The sequence below is a fragment of the Dendropsophus ebraccatus genome, chromosome 3 (assembly GCF_027789765.1).
Source record: "Dendropsophus ebraccatus isolate aDenEbr1 chromosome 3, aDenEbr1.pat, whole genome shotgun sequence".
NCBI lineage: Eukaryota > Metazoa > Chordata > Amphibia > Anura > Hylidae > Dendropsophus > Dendropsophus ebraccatus.
The window spans coordinates 38,219,894-38,234,282 of record NC_091456.1 but is presented as its reverse complement, the minus strand read 5'-3'; the positions used below and the strand labels follow the sequence as shown (position 1 = coordinate 38,234,282).

Below are 14,389 nucleotides of genomic sequence, written 5' to 3'. Positions count from 1 at the left end.
CACAGAAGATTTCTACGAATAGCAGTCCAGACCAGACAAGAAATAAGACATCTTCAATTTACCTGTCTACCATTCGGCATCAGTTCAGCCCCACGGGTATTCACCAAAGTGTCATGGCCGTGGTGGCGTCCCGTGCTCGGGCCGCCACCGCAACCTCCCTTCTGCCCCATGCAGCCACCGGGATCCATGTGCAGGGACCCTGGGGACGCCTCACCTTCCTCCGCTCCTGTCTCTTGCTGTGCCGGCCGGCGCGCACGTCCCAGCCTCCCAGGGCGCGCGCGCATCGGCTGTCTCAGAGTTAAAGGGGCAGTCCGCCCCTAATTGGTTCTTGCACATCACACTCTCCTATATATTCCAGCCCTGCCCCACTACAGGTGTTGGAGCCTCTACATGCTTCCCATAGCGTTTGGCCCAGCCCCCTGTTGTTCCTGACCTCAGTCCTTGTTCCTAGTTCCTGTCCGCTGTCCGGGTCCCCAGTCCCTGTCCGCTGCCTTCCTATTGTTCCAGTGTACTGTCTGCCACCTGCGATCACGATCTCCTGCCTACTGCTCCTGCCACGCCTCGCCTGCCGTCACTAGCAACCGAGCCAGGGGTAGTGACCTGGGAGTCGCCTGCCGCAGCAAGTCTATCCCGCCTTGCGGCGGGCTCTGGTGAAAACCAGCGACCCCTTAGACTCTGCTCCCTGGTGAGGTTTGTGCCATCGCTAGTGACGGTTCAGTGGATCCACGACTCCAGGCGTTGCAGTAGGCTTCAACCATGGATCCCGGCGAGGTGCCTGACATCCGTGACATAGTCAGAGTGGTCGCCCAACAAGCTCAGCAGATTCAGCAATTGACTGCCGCCTTACAGCAGCATACTACAGCCCAGCGCTCACCACCTCCTGCTGTTGCTTCGAAACTTCGGCTGGCTCTCCCGAGTAAATATGGAGGCGATCCCAAGTTGTGCAGAGGATTCCTGACTCAATGCACCATGCACAATGAACTTTTAAGCAGCCAGTTCTCCACTGAACGCTCTAAAGTGGCTTTCATCATCAGCCTCTTGGAGGGAAGGGCCCTGGCCTGGGCCACGCCACTGTGGGACCGTGATGACCCGATTACTGCCAATCTCCGAACCTTCCTGGCAGAGTTTCGCTCTGTCTTTGAGGAACCTGCCCGTGCGTCTTCAGCAGAGACTGCTCTACTCAATCTCTCACAAGGGAGTTCCTCCGTTGGCGATTATGCCATCCAATTCCGCATGATGGCAGCAGAGCTAGACTGGAATGAGGCCGCTCTAGTAGCCACCTTCAAGAAGGGCTTGTCCAGTCGGGTGAGAGACGTGCTTTCCACCCGAGACCTACCTACCTCCCTGAACGAACTCATCCTACTGGCCACCAGGGTCGATACTCGTTTTTCTGAGAGAGAGGAGGAGGTGCGGCATGAACGACGACTAAGCCTGTCCCATCGCCATCACCAGCTGGCGCCGGTCTTCCAGAACCCTGTTGTTCCGGTGGCCCAGCCGACTCCTGAGGTTCCTATGCAGGTGGAACGAGCTCGCCTGTTGCCTGATGAGAGAATTTGTCGTCTGGAGCTGAATCTCTGCCTCTACTGCGGTGACCCTGATCACTTCCAGCAGAGATGTCCTGAACGTCCTCAAGCGTCCGGGAATCGCTCGTACCTAGGTCCGGTGGGAGAGGCCTCCCTAGGTGTGAATGCCACCTCTCCAAGGTTGTCTATGCAAGTCTCCATCCAGACACCCACGGGACAAAATCACCAGACTACTGCCTTTCTCGATTCTGGGTCAGCAGGCAGTTTTATTGCAGCAACATTGGTCCAAAGACGGCGGCTACCCGTGACCCAACTAGCCAGACCCCTGACTATCTCCTCGGTCACGGGCGAGATTCTTATCGACCATGTGCACTACCAGACTGCACCTCTAATCCTCCAGGTGGGCACTTTACATCAGGAAAGGATCTCCTTCTATGTCCTGCCCCATTCTTCTTCCGCCTTCCTCCTGGGACTCCCTTGGCTGCAATTACATGCCCCTAAGCTGGACTGGAGAACCGGGGAGATTCTTAGTTAGGGTCAGGACTGTTCCAACCGGTGTCTGAAGTCATCTCAGCCCAAGTACTCTATGTCGTCACCTGACCCCGCCAAGCCTCTATCCGGCCTACCGGCGGAATACCAAGACTTGGCTGATGCCTTCTCTGCCAAGGAGGCGGACTCTCTACCACCTCACCGGGCGTACGATCGTCCCATAGAATTCCTTCCTGGAACTTCTCCTCCACGAGGTCGGGTGTGCCCTCTTTCCGTTCCCGAGACTGAGGCCATGTCCTCCTACATCCGGGAGAACTTGCAGAAGGGTTTCATCCGCAAATCCACCTCCCCTCGCCACATTATACCTCCCGATCGCCTAGTGCCAGTCGCCACCTCTACTCTTCAGAAAGTGCCTCCCGGAAAGACCTATGTGCGCCCTGCACTTCGAAGACGAATCTTGAAGTGGGGTCATTCCTCTTTTGTGGCCGGACATCTGGGAGCTCAAAAGACCGGGCAATTGATCTCTCGCCACTACTGGTGGCCCAATCTCCTCCAGGATGCCAAGGACTTTGTGGCTTCCTGTGCCGTTTGTGCCAAAAACAAGTCACCCCGTCAAAGACCTGCCGGCCTACTTCAGCCATTGCCAGTTCCAGACCGTCCCTGGTGCCACATAGGGATGGACTTCATCACGGATTTGCCTCCATCTGCAAGCCAGAAAGAGGGGGAAGCCAAAGGGGGGGGGGTACTGTCACGGCCGCGGCGGCGTCCTGTGCTTGGGCCGCCACCGCAACCTACCTCCTGCCCCATGCAGCCACCGGGGTCCATGTGCAGGGACCCGGCGCTGCTACGAGTTCGGCCCCCTGGGGCGCCTCACCTTCCTCCGCTCCTGTCTCTTGCTGTGCCAGCCGGTGCGCGCGTCCCCGCCTCCTAGGGCGCGCGCACCGACTGTCTCAGAGTTAAAGGGGCAGTCCGCCCCTAATTGGTTCTTGCACATCACACTCTCCTATATATTCCAGCCCTGCCCCACTACAGGAGTTGGAGCCTCTACATGCTTCCCATAGCGTTTGGCCCAGCCCCCTGTTGTTCCTGACCTCAGTCCTTGTTCCTAGTTCCTGTCCGCTGTCCCGGTCCCCAGTCCCTGTCCGCTGCCTTCCGCATTGTTCCTGTGTACTGTCTGCCTAATCTCCTGCCAACTGCTCCTGCCACGCCTCGCCTGCCATCACTAGCAACCGAGCCAGGGGTAGCGACCTGGGGGTCGCCTGCCGCAGAAAGTCCATCCCGCCTTGCGGCGGACTCTGGTGAAAACCAGCGGCCCCTTAGACTCCGCTCCCTGGTGAGGTTTGTGCCATCGCTAGTGACGGTTCAGTGGATCCACGACTCCAGGCGTTACACAAAGTGGCAGTGGTTCTGGAAGCCAGTCTGAGGTTGAAGGGGATCTTTGTAACACCTTACCTAGATGATTGGCTTCTCAAAGCCCCATCAGCAGAGGTTCTATACCAGCACCTAGAAGTTACCCTACAGTGTCTAACTGCTCACGGTTTTCTTATCAACCACAAGAAATCAAGGATACAGTTCCGGGGATACATCATAGATACTCAAAACATGACTTTGCAACTTTCAGAAGAAAGAATCTCGAAGATTTTGAGAGCAGTGCGGTTTCTGAGGAAGAGCAGAACATGCACGGTGAGAGCAGCCATGAAGATATTAGGTCTACTAACCTCATCTATAGAGGCGGTCCCGTGGGCTCGATCTCACTTCAGAGTTTTGCAGAAACACATTCTACATTTCTAGGACAAATCTACTCTGGGCTTGCATCACCGGATGCCAATGCTACCAACCCTCAAGACCAGCCTCCACTGGTGGCTTACAGCTCCTCATCTACGCCTGGGCAGGACTCTTCTTCACCACCTCCCAGTAGCAGTCACTACGGATGCATCCAATTGGGGCTGGGGTGCCCATGTAGGGACAAGCTGGGTCCAGCGCAGATGGTCATTGGAAGAAAGTCACCTGTCATCCAATTTGAAGGAACTAAGAGCGGTGAGATTGGCCTTAATACATTTCAATCATCTGCTGAGACATGTTCAAATACAGTCAGACAACATTTCCGCAGTTTATTATATAAACAAACAGGGAGGAACAAGGAGTCCTCAGTTAGAGAAGGAATGTGCCCTAATAATGACTTGGGCAGAAGACAATGTCATGGCAATCTTATCCATTCATATCAAGGGGTCATTGAACATCCAAGCGGATTGGCTGAGCAGACATCTGATGCTACCTGGAGAATGGGAACTGAATCCCAGAATATTCAAGCTCATTATCCAGCGGTGGGGTACCCCAACAATAGATATGATGACAACTCACAGCAACACCAAGCTCGATCGTTTTTGTTCCCTATTAAGGGAAGGCAATCCGGTGGCCATAGACGGTCTATCAATCAGCTGGAAAGAAGAGTTCATCTATGCCTTTCCCCCATTTCTGATGATTCCGAGGGTGCTGAGGAAAATTCAGCAAGAGAAAGTAGATGCCATCCTCATATTACCTCACTGGCCTAGACGAGCTTGGTTTCCACTCGCATTGAGGTTATCGAAAGGAGAATTCTGGAAAATACCTCAAGCCAGCGATCTCCTACTCCAAGCAGGAATGACATACCCCCAAGTGAGCAACCTCCATCTAACAGCATGGAGTATGAGAGGTCTTCCTTAAGAAGATGGGGTCTATCGGTAGCGGTGGTGAACACAATCTTAGCCTAACCGAAACCAAGCACTAGGAGAGTGTATTCTCGAATCTGGTCACTATATTCTGCGTGGTGCTCGGAATCATCTAGATCCACAAACGAAGTGGGTGCCCTTCTCCAGTTTCTTCAAAATGGATTTGAAAAAGGCCTTAAATGCAACACATTGAAAGTACATCTAACAGCGATCAACGCTCACCTAGAAGGACGGTTTACGGGTGTACCTTTGGTTTCTAGGTTGTTTAGAGCAATTGCGAAATTAAGACCAAATTTTCGAAGTCCAGTACCATCATAGGATTTGTCCTTAGTATTGAAGGTACTAAGTCTACCACCATTTGAACCAATAGAGTCATCAGGTATCAGGTTTTTATCCGGGAAAACTTTGTTTTTGACAGCAATCACCTCGGCCAGGCGCATAAGTGAGTTACAAGCCCTGTCATGTAAAGAGCCTTATTTGCGTTTACTAGAGGATGTGGTTATCCTACGTACCATGCCGGGGTTTCTACCTAAGGTGTCATCAACTTCAAATTTAAACCAAGAAATCATCTTACCTGTTCTCAAAGAAGACTCAGACCTTCATTTACTAGATGTTAAGCGGGCTTGTTAGGAATGTGACTTTGCGCTCCTCAGTCCGTGCCGGGCGGCCGAGGAAGCGCTGAATTTCTGTCTGTGTTTGCACTGAATGAACTGTGTTTTACTTTCCAGCCACACCTGCCTTGCCTGTCAGACTTCTGGCAGTGCAGGGGTTACTGCACTGCTAGATCTGTTCAGCTGAGCTTGGTGCTGGGATCAGGGCTGGTCCAATCAGCTGCTGGACCTAGTCTCTGATCCAGGATAAAAAGCAGTCAGATCCTCAGTTCCCTGCTGGCTATTCCCAGCTCCCCTGCTCCTTTCCCAGCGTTCCCTGTCCTAATTCTCTTGTTATTGCTCTACCCGTGTTCTGACCTCTTGCCTGACATTTGACTATCCGCTCTCCTTCTGATTTTGTACTGCGTTGTCTGTTTGGTTTTGACCCTGCTAGTTGACTATCCTCTATTGTGTTTTGTTTGTCTGTCTACGTTTTGTGTATTCACCTACGCAGTGTAGGGACTGACTCCGTGGTTGTCCGCGACCGTTTAGGGTCGACTGAGGCAAGTAGGCAGGTGACAGTGGGTGGGTTCAGATCTAGGGCCCACTGTCTCTTGTCTTGTCTACGCCTGCCAGTCATGACAGGGCTATTCTTACCTACCTTGAGAGAACAGCCACTTACAGGAAGACTGAGGCATTATTTGTCAAATTTTCCAGTAACCAACCAAGGGGCCAAAGCAAGCAAACCTACTTTATCCAGATGGATTAAATATGTAATCAAGTTTGCATACTCAGCTGAAGGGCTGGAATGCCCACTTTCTATACGAGCCCATTCAACAAGGTCAACAGCTACATCATGGGCAGAACGTGCCAACATACCATTGAAGGATATATGTAAAGCTGCTACCTGGTCCTCAGCAAGTACTTTTATTAAGCACTATAGGCTCGACACATTTGCCTCTGAGGGATCAGCCTTTGGCAAGGGAGTGATCCAGGAGGCAACATCAGCCTAATCCCACCTCCATATCATTGCTTTCCATTCCCATGGTGTGCTGCCGGAGGACAATCAGGAAGTTGAAAATTTCTCACCTGTAATTTTCATTTCCTGGAGTCCGGAGGCAGCACAATAATCCCGCCCATGGTGTCATTGCTACAAACTGTACGTACTTCTGGGTTCCAAGCTAAGCCTTATAGGGCAAGGTCTATTCTGATTGGATAACTAATTATTCTGTTTGTATTGCTAGGAATAATTACTGTTCTGTCCAGGTGGACGAGATCCAGTTAACCCATGGTGTGCTGCCTCCGGACTCCAGGAAATGAAAATTACAGGTGAGAAGTTTTCAACATCCCAGGGAGCAATGCACCTAGGATTTCACTGTATTGAGTGCTTTAGCCAGCAGCCGACAGCGTTATCTTTGGCCGGTCTCCCTAAGATCAGTGATCTGATTCCCAAATGGCTCCACTAGGCATTGCTCCCACCTAGCTAGAATCCTGCTCCACACTGATGAGGGGCAACACCCCGAAACAGCTGTCTGTGGATGGATACCTGGCCTTGGTTTTTCCCTTGTCATTACATTTACTTATAGGGCCACTTAATATGGTGGTTTTGGTGGTTTCCCTACAAAAGCCACCCCTTGGCCGGTTCCTTCCCGGAGGGATATCTGGTCCTGTGTTTTGAGACTCTTAAATATGGCTCCACAGGCTCTTTTTTGCATATTTATACATCCCAGGGAGCAATGTACTTAGGATTTCACTTTATTGAGCGCTTTAGCCAGCAACCGACAGTGTTATCTTTGGCTGGTCTCCCTGAGATTAGTGATCTGTTTCCAGTGCTGCAATAATATTGTGCTATAGACTTGTAGAAATTAACTACTCAGCTCTCACTACCAAGCTTACCTGTCCACATTCCCCCAGTACGCTCCCGCATGCTTCTGCAGGTCCCCACTCACTGACAGTTTGCTCAGCCAATCACTGCGCTGTCTTGCCACAGCCAGTGATTGGCTGAGTGGGCCGTCACTGAGCAAGGACCCAGAGAAACATGTGAGAGTGAGACAGGTAAGCTTGGTGGTAGGAGCTAAGTAGTTGTCTATGACATGATACATGGAGAATGGAGTGCCATAGATTTAAAGAGGATGTACCACCAGGTGCATCCTCTTTAACCCAAACCCACTGATCGAACGGCGCCGGCATGGGGAAGCCGGTGCCGCGGTCCGTTTTTCGGACCGAGGCCCGATTCCCGTGCATGACGCCATTTTATGCACCGTAACTGGCCGGTGCTCAAGCACTGGAGGCCGGCCGGGCCGCCCCCAGTGGTAGGGAATTCCCTCCCCTGTATGACGCGGCTCCATTCATTCTAAGGGAGCCGTGTCATACAGGGGAGGGAATTCCCTTCCTACTGGGGGCGGCCCGGCCGGCCTCCAGTGCTTGAGCACCGGCCGGTTCCGGTGCATAGAACGGCGCCGTGCACGGGAACCAGGCCTCGGTCCGAAAAACGGACTGCGGCACCGGCTTCCCCGTGCTGGCGCCATTCGATCAGTGGGTTCAGGTTAAAGAGGATGTACCTGGTGGTACATCCTCATTAAATAGAAATCATTATCAGATTTTACTGCAAATCTCATAGCATTAAATCCGCTGAATAACGACATATATAAATCCTCCCATAGGCCCTATTTATACATCCTGCAAAGCTGTCTGTGATTGCAGAGTCGTAATCACGGATCACCCATTGATTTTTTTTGGGCTATTCACACAGTTTGTTCTATAGCAGATTCACAGTCTGTACAGTGAAAAGATAGGACATGTCCTAGTGCGGATTGTGATTGCAATACGGTTTACCAATCCGTGTTTTTTGAGGCTGTCACGGATATCACATTCGTGATGTCTGTGAAAAATACAGATGAAATCTAAGCAAACTTGTTAATTTTTTTTTTTACCATATCTGCTGATGTGGATTCTGTACTGGAGTCATGGATGCGCTGTACTGCTGCTATCGATGGCGTAAACCGCGCCAGAGAGCGGAGTCCACGGATGCAATTACGGACCATATTTCTCGGTTCACAGAGCAGAAATAGGGGACTTTTATGCAGACCTAAAAATAATTACTGAATGCGTGAACAGGTACAGTGTTTTCAGCTGCATGTTATGTCTTTTGGTATGAATTTGACACACAAAAACAAACAGGACTAAAGTCAAAAACACGTAGCTAAAAAGTGACAGTTGGTGCCAATTATGATGAATCTTAAGTGACGTTATGATCATTATTTGCGGCTGCCATTATGAATAAATAGCCTCTTTTCCCAGCTAAATTACTGCACATTTTCTCAGTGGGGACATAGCATTAGGGTGGGCTCACACGTAAGAGATCCGCTGCCAATTTCACACTGCAAGTTCGCAACAAAATCCACTGCAGATCGTTCCCTGTCACTTTTAATTAGCTTACATTGTTATCCCTCTGTGAGTATGTAAAAGTCAGCCCCTTTAATCCCCGCGGCCCGATGCACACATTACCGGGTCCGCACTCCGGCTTGCTTTGGGGGCTCCCAGCACTAAGCTAATCAGTGTGCTGCCACGCCGCAGCACACTGATTGGCTTAGTGCTGGGAGCCCCCAAAGCAAGCCGGAGTGCGGACCCGGTAATGTGTGCATCGGGCCGCGGGGATTAAGGGGGCTGACTTTTACATACTGTGTTTTACATACTGTGTTTTAATCAGTGTGCTGCCATGCCGCAGCGCACTGATTGGCTGAGTAGGACGTCCAGACCCCGGAAGCCCCCAAAGCAAGCCAGAGTGCAGTACCGGTAATATATGCATCGGGAGGCGGGGGTTAAGTGGGGTTGACTTTTACATACTTGCATCAGGATGACAATATAAGCTAATTAAAAGTGACAGGGAAGGATCCGCAGCAGATTTCGATGCAAACTTGCAGCGTGAAATTTGCTGCAGATTGGTTACGTCTGAACCCACCTTTAGGCTATGTTCACACTACGTAAGAGATCGGCCGTAAGGGAACGGCCAGTCTCTGCAAAGATTATCCTGGATCATCTTATGGCCGTAGTGTTCTGATGCGGGTGCATCAGCGCGCGCCTGCCCGCATCAGAACTCCCTATAGGACACAATGAAGCAAGCAGCCGAAGCTGCTCGCTTCATTGTGTCAACTGACAAGGTTTCCTACATGTCAGTTCTTTGCGGAGCCGCACGGGATTCCGGCTGGAGCGTATACGATGTGTATACGCTTCGGCCGGGATCCCATAGAACAATCGGCATTGTTCCACAACGTGCAAAGTACTGCCGTTGTTGCCGATAGTAACAACGGACGTACTTTTACGTAGTGTGAACATAGCCTTAAGCTGGATTTCCACATATGCCTTTAGAATGTGTTCTGGACACTACGCCACCATTTCTCCCCCAATATTTGCAGTATGTTGCCAATAATCCCAGCAACATTGCACTGGGGGAGAAATGGGGTTGTGGCACTCCGAACACATATGTGGAAATGCTTTGGGCATAAGCTGCAGCAACGTTCCTTTACAGTGCAACGGCAGGAGGGGGTTAAACAACAGCCGTTATTTGCTACTTAAAATAATGCCTGTGGTTTTGAGTATCAAATAATGGCTGTTAAAAATCATTACGTGAACATAGCCTGAATCAGGATCCTGATATTCAGACAGAGAAAGGACCCATTAATTTCAATGTGGCCATCCACACATCCATTTTTAAAACAGATCTGTTTTGGCCACCAATCCATTCCAAAAGAAGTCAATGGGTCAGTTTTAAATGGATGCAATACTAACCCTAGGCAGGCTCCTCCCATTGTCCATGTATTACCCTCTTATCCAGTTCTGCAGATATTCAAAAACAGACGCTCCAGGTTTATGCAGGCCCTTGGGCGACAGAGCTTCAGCGGGCCCCTCATCCATCCATCCATGTACAATCATTTGAGACACCACTAACACACACACACATGACTGACACACACTACTGACACACATTACTTACTAAATGACACACATTACTTACTGACTATCACACACATTACTGACTGGCACACACACACACACACACATTATTGACTGACACACACACACACACACACACACACACACATTACTGACTGACTGACACACACACAGCACTTACTGCTCAGTCTTCTCCCTCTCCCTCTTAGCTCAGCCAATCTCCACACTGTAGTACTGAGGACCTGCGGGTCATGTGGAAACACAGCCTCAATGGAACACGTATTTACTAAAATAGACATGTCAGGTGAGCCGACAGGTCCTCTATCACCAGGTCCATGCTTTGTGAAAGCTGAACTACTCACAGGTGTAATTTCAGCTGTAACTTTTTACTCTTCTTCTGAAACTTAAAGAGAATGTACAATCACAGGTACTGAATTTTTAATTTTTTTTGCAGAACCTGCTCAACACAGCGGCAGGGAGCCTGGTGGTGTGGTCCTTTTTCAACATGCTTGGCGCTGTTTTCTGCTTGAGCACCGACCTGAAGCACTGGGGGCAGATCCGGCGACATGTCTTTATTAGAATCAAGCAGGGACGCATCACAGAGGGGAGAAGTTATCGTCACACAAGGGGGCACCGGACCTGCCCCCAGTGCACCGAGCCAGGCCAGTGCTCAAGCAGAAGATGGCACCGGGCGTGGGAACCAGGTGGTGTTTTTACAAAAAATAACTTTGCCGCCAGGATCCCCATGCCTCCTCCCCACCTTGCCACGCAGCCTCCCTTCCCCCAACCATCGGGTGAGCTGGGGTGCGGCAGGCGTACGCCAAGAACAAGGGGTAAATCTGCGCTTTCACCCGGGCGTACGCCTCAGCTGTAAGTTTAATAAATGTCCCCCTGTGTTTTTTATCCCTGAACTTTATGTATATGTTGATTAAGATTTTTTATATCAACACAAGGTTCTACTTTATAAAACTAACACCATGTAATGTACCTGTACCTCCTATTCCTTATTATTACTATTCTTGTGTTATTGCTTTAATTTGTTTGTATTTTATTTTCATCTTACTCGTTTGAGTCTTCCCCAATTGTAAAGTGTTGTGTAATATGGTGGTGCAAAATAAGTAAATCATGATTATTTGTTAGGTAGAACAGATGAGTATTTGCTGATAAGTACGTTAGGTTGCCATTATCCTCATAAGCTCTGGTCATCCATAAGCTATTACTTAATGCAGTGTCAATATTAGGACAAGTGATGTACTGTATATTTCAGTATTGAAAAGAAGCAATGGAAGTGGTTTGCGACAAGCAGGTAAGAGAGCTTCTGTAAGGCCTCTTCCACACAGAGGTTTTTTTCTGTCTTTGAGGCCATGAGGCTACTGTAACATAATGGCCGCCATTTTAATTTAAGCCGTTGTTTTCAGCCTTCATTGATTTTCATTGGAGTCTATGAAAATAACGGACATTGGTCCACAAAATATATAATATAACTGCAAACAGCAGCTGTCAAATTATTGTTCTTGTCATCAATTTGCAGCCATTGTTTAGTGAACATTAATTTATGTTGTTGACACATAGATATTTTTTTTCACCTTAGTTTGCACAATGTTGAATGAAACTTTAAAACAGCAACTTTGTAATGATGGTCGACATAGTATGTTAACCCTTTCACGACCATTGGTCATCAATACCAAGGTCGTTTTTGGACATCAGCTTAAGGGATCATAATGATCCCATAAGCTTATGTCCATAGCTCTGCCCCCTCTCCCCTGTTCCTTGCCGCTGTTAGAAGTCTGTAACAGCAGAAGGGGAGAGAAGGGAGGGGACAGAGCTTGCGGCCACGTGTCGTGCACAGTGGCGCATCAGCAGTACCTCCCTCCTTTCCTCGCAAGCCTCTGTAGCTAGAGACCGTAAACCTGAGGCTTCCGGTTTCCATGGCTACCATCAGGGCTCTGCGGTCACATCACAGAGCCCAGATGGTTATCAGAGAATTCTCCCTCTGTAGAGGAAGAATTCTCTGTCTGAAGCCCTATAGATGCTGCGGTCATGCTGACCGCAGTATCTATAGGGTTAATTGTCAGCACCAGAGGGCGGCTCCGGTGCTGACAGTTGTGATAGGTCCCCGGCTGTCACTGATATCTGCATCTGAAGTTAACGTCGCTGCAGCTTTGGGCATAGGCTGCAGCAACGTTACTTTACAGTGCAACGGCAGGAGGGGGTTAAACAACAGCCTTTATTTGCTACTTAAAATAATGCCTGTGGTTTTGAGTATGAAATAATGGCCGTTAAAAATCATTACGTGAACATAGCCTGAATCAGGATCCTGATATTTAGACAAAGGACCCATTAATTTCAATGTGGCCATCCACACATCCATTTTTAAAACAGATCTGTTTTGGCCACCAATCCATTCCAAAAGAAGTCAATGGGTCAGTTTTAAATGGATGACATACTACCCCTAGGCAGGCTCCTCCCATTGTCCATGTATTACCCTCCTATCCAGTTCTGCAGATATTCAAAAACAGATGCATCACCAATGCCCAGGGTCAGCTCCAGGTTTATGCAGGCCCTTGGGCGACAGAGCTTCAGCGGGCCCCTCATCCATCCATCCATGTACAATCAATTGAGACACCACTAACACACACACACACACATGACTGACACACACTACTGACTCACATTACTTACTAAATGACACACATTACTTACTGACTATCACACACATTACTGACTGGCACACACACACACATTACTGACTGACTGACTGACACACACACAGCACTTACTGCTCAGTCTTCTCCCTCTCCCTCTTAGCTCAGCCAATCTCCACACTGTAGTACTGAGGACCTGCGGGTCATGTGATCAGGTCCTTCATCCCTCTTTCTCCGCAGGACCCTTGCAGGTCCTGCTCTTTTCCCAGTGTTGTCTGATGATCAGCGCTCACCGTGCACTACAGTGAGGGGGTTGATCAGAACACCGGGCCCCTCTCCCTCTCTGGGCCCCTGGAGGCACTGGGGCCCTGGCACTTGCCCAGTTAAGCCCTGTGCTGACGCTGGCCCTGGTAATGCCATACAGACGGTTTCTCCAGGACATCAGAGATCCTGATTTCTGAGGTCCCACAAGAAAAATAACTGATGTGTGGATGCCTAACAAAAGGCCATGACCACACAACGCATTTTTTTTTGGCTGTCAGACCACTGTTTTGTTTGGTTTTTTTAGCGGGGGGGGGGGGGCTGTCATTTTGCGCCCCCAAATAACGGCCGTTATTTCAAAACATCGGCCATTATTTATGCAGTATTGGCCTAAGTCTGTGAAAGCCTCATTTAACTGAGATATGTGGTCAGCACCAATATTGCAAACATGTGCGCAAATGTATTACCGGTTTTATGCTTCTTACCAAAGCTCACAAAATTTTGCCCAAAACTAATTTCTTTTTTATGATTAACATTTTTCGGCCACATGTGGCAGGGTTTTTAACTGGGCTCCACAGTTAATGGGCTGGATTCCATGGTCTGCCACATATAATATACTTTATGCCAGAAACTGGCATAAATTATAGCTAAGATCTATGACAGCTTATGTTTGGCATTGATTTGAACATGTGAGCCATACGGTAGATGGGCTATGTTACCCCCCATGTTTTCTAATGAGCTATATCCTTCTTCTTTACCCAGGATTGGATACTTGATCTAAGAGATCAAAAGAACCTGTAAAGGGACACCTTTACATCAGAAATAATGAAACATTCATCAATGACATTTCAATATTTAAAGCATTACTCATTACCTGTCGGAAAATGTTACCACTTAGGTTTAGGCTATGTTCAAACACCATAACACCATTTTATTGCACATTTTACATTAAATAACAGATGTTAATTTAAAACAATGGAAATTGTTATAAAATAATGGATGTTATTTGCTGTTAAATGTCCAATAAAAACTACTGTTATTTATACTGTGTGTGAACATAGCCTAAACGTAAAATACCACTAATGTTGATAATAGCTACAAAAATAATCTTCTTTCTCTCCTTTTTATCATAATCTTTCTCTTGTGTGAGACCAAGTGGTCACTATGGTTCTGTCAGGACGTCCTCTTCCTCCTCATTTCATTGATGAGTAGAACCTATT

At 48.8% G+C, this 14,389-nt stretch overlaps 1 protein-coding gene across 2 annotated transcripts in view; it reads left to right on the top strand.

Annotated features, from left to right (window-relative positions):
- GAL3ST1 (galactose-3-O-sulfotransferase 1) overlaps positions 1-14,389 on the top strand; it is a 73,065-nt gene that overhangs the window by 25,219 nt on the left and 33,457 nt on the right. Inside the window, exon 2 of one of the 2 annotated variants that reach the window (XM_069961480.1) lies at positions 10,718-11,133. The exons of the other annotated variant lie outside the window; for it this stretch is intronic. The gene's annotated coding sequence lies outside the window, so the exon portion shown is untranslated. The remainder of the gene's footprint in view (positions 1-10,717; positions 11,134-14,389) is intronic. 2 annotated transcript variants of the gene reach the window in all.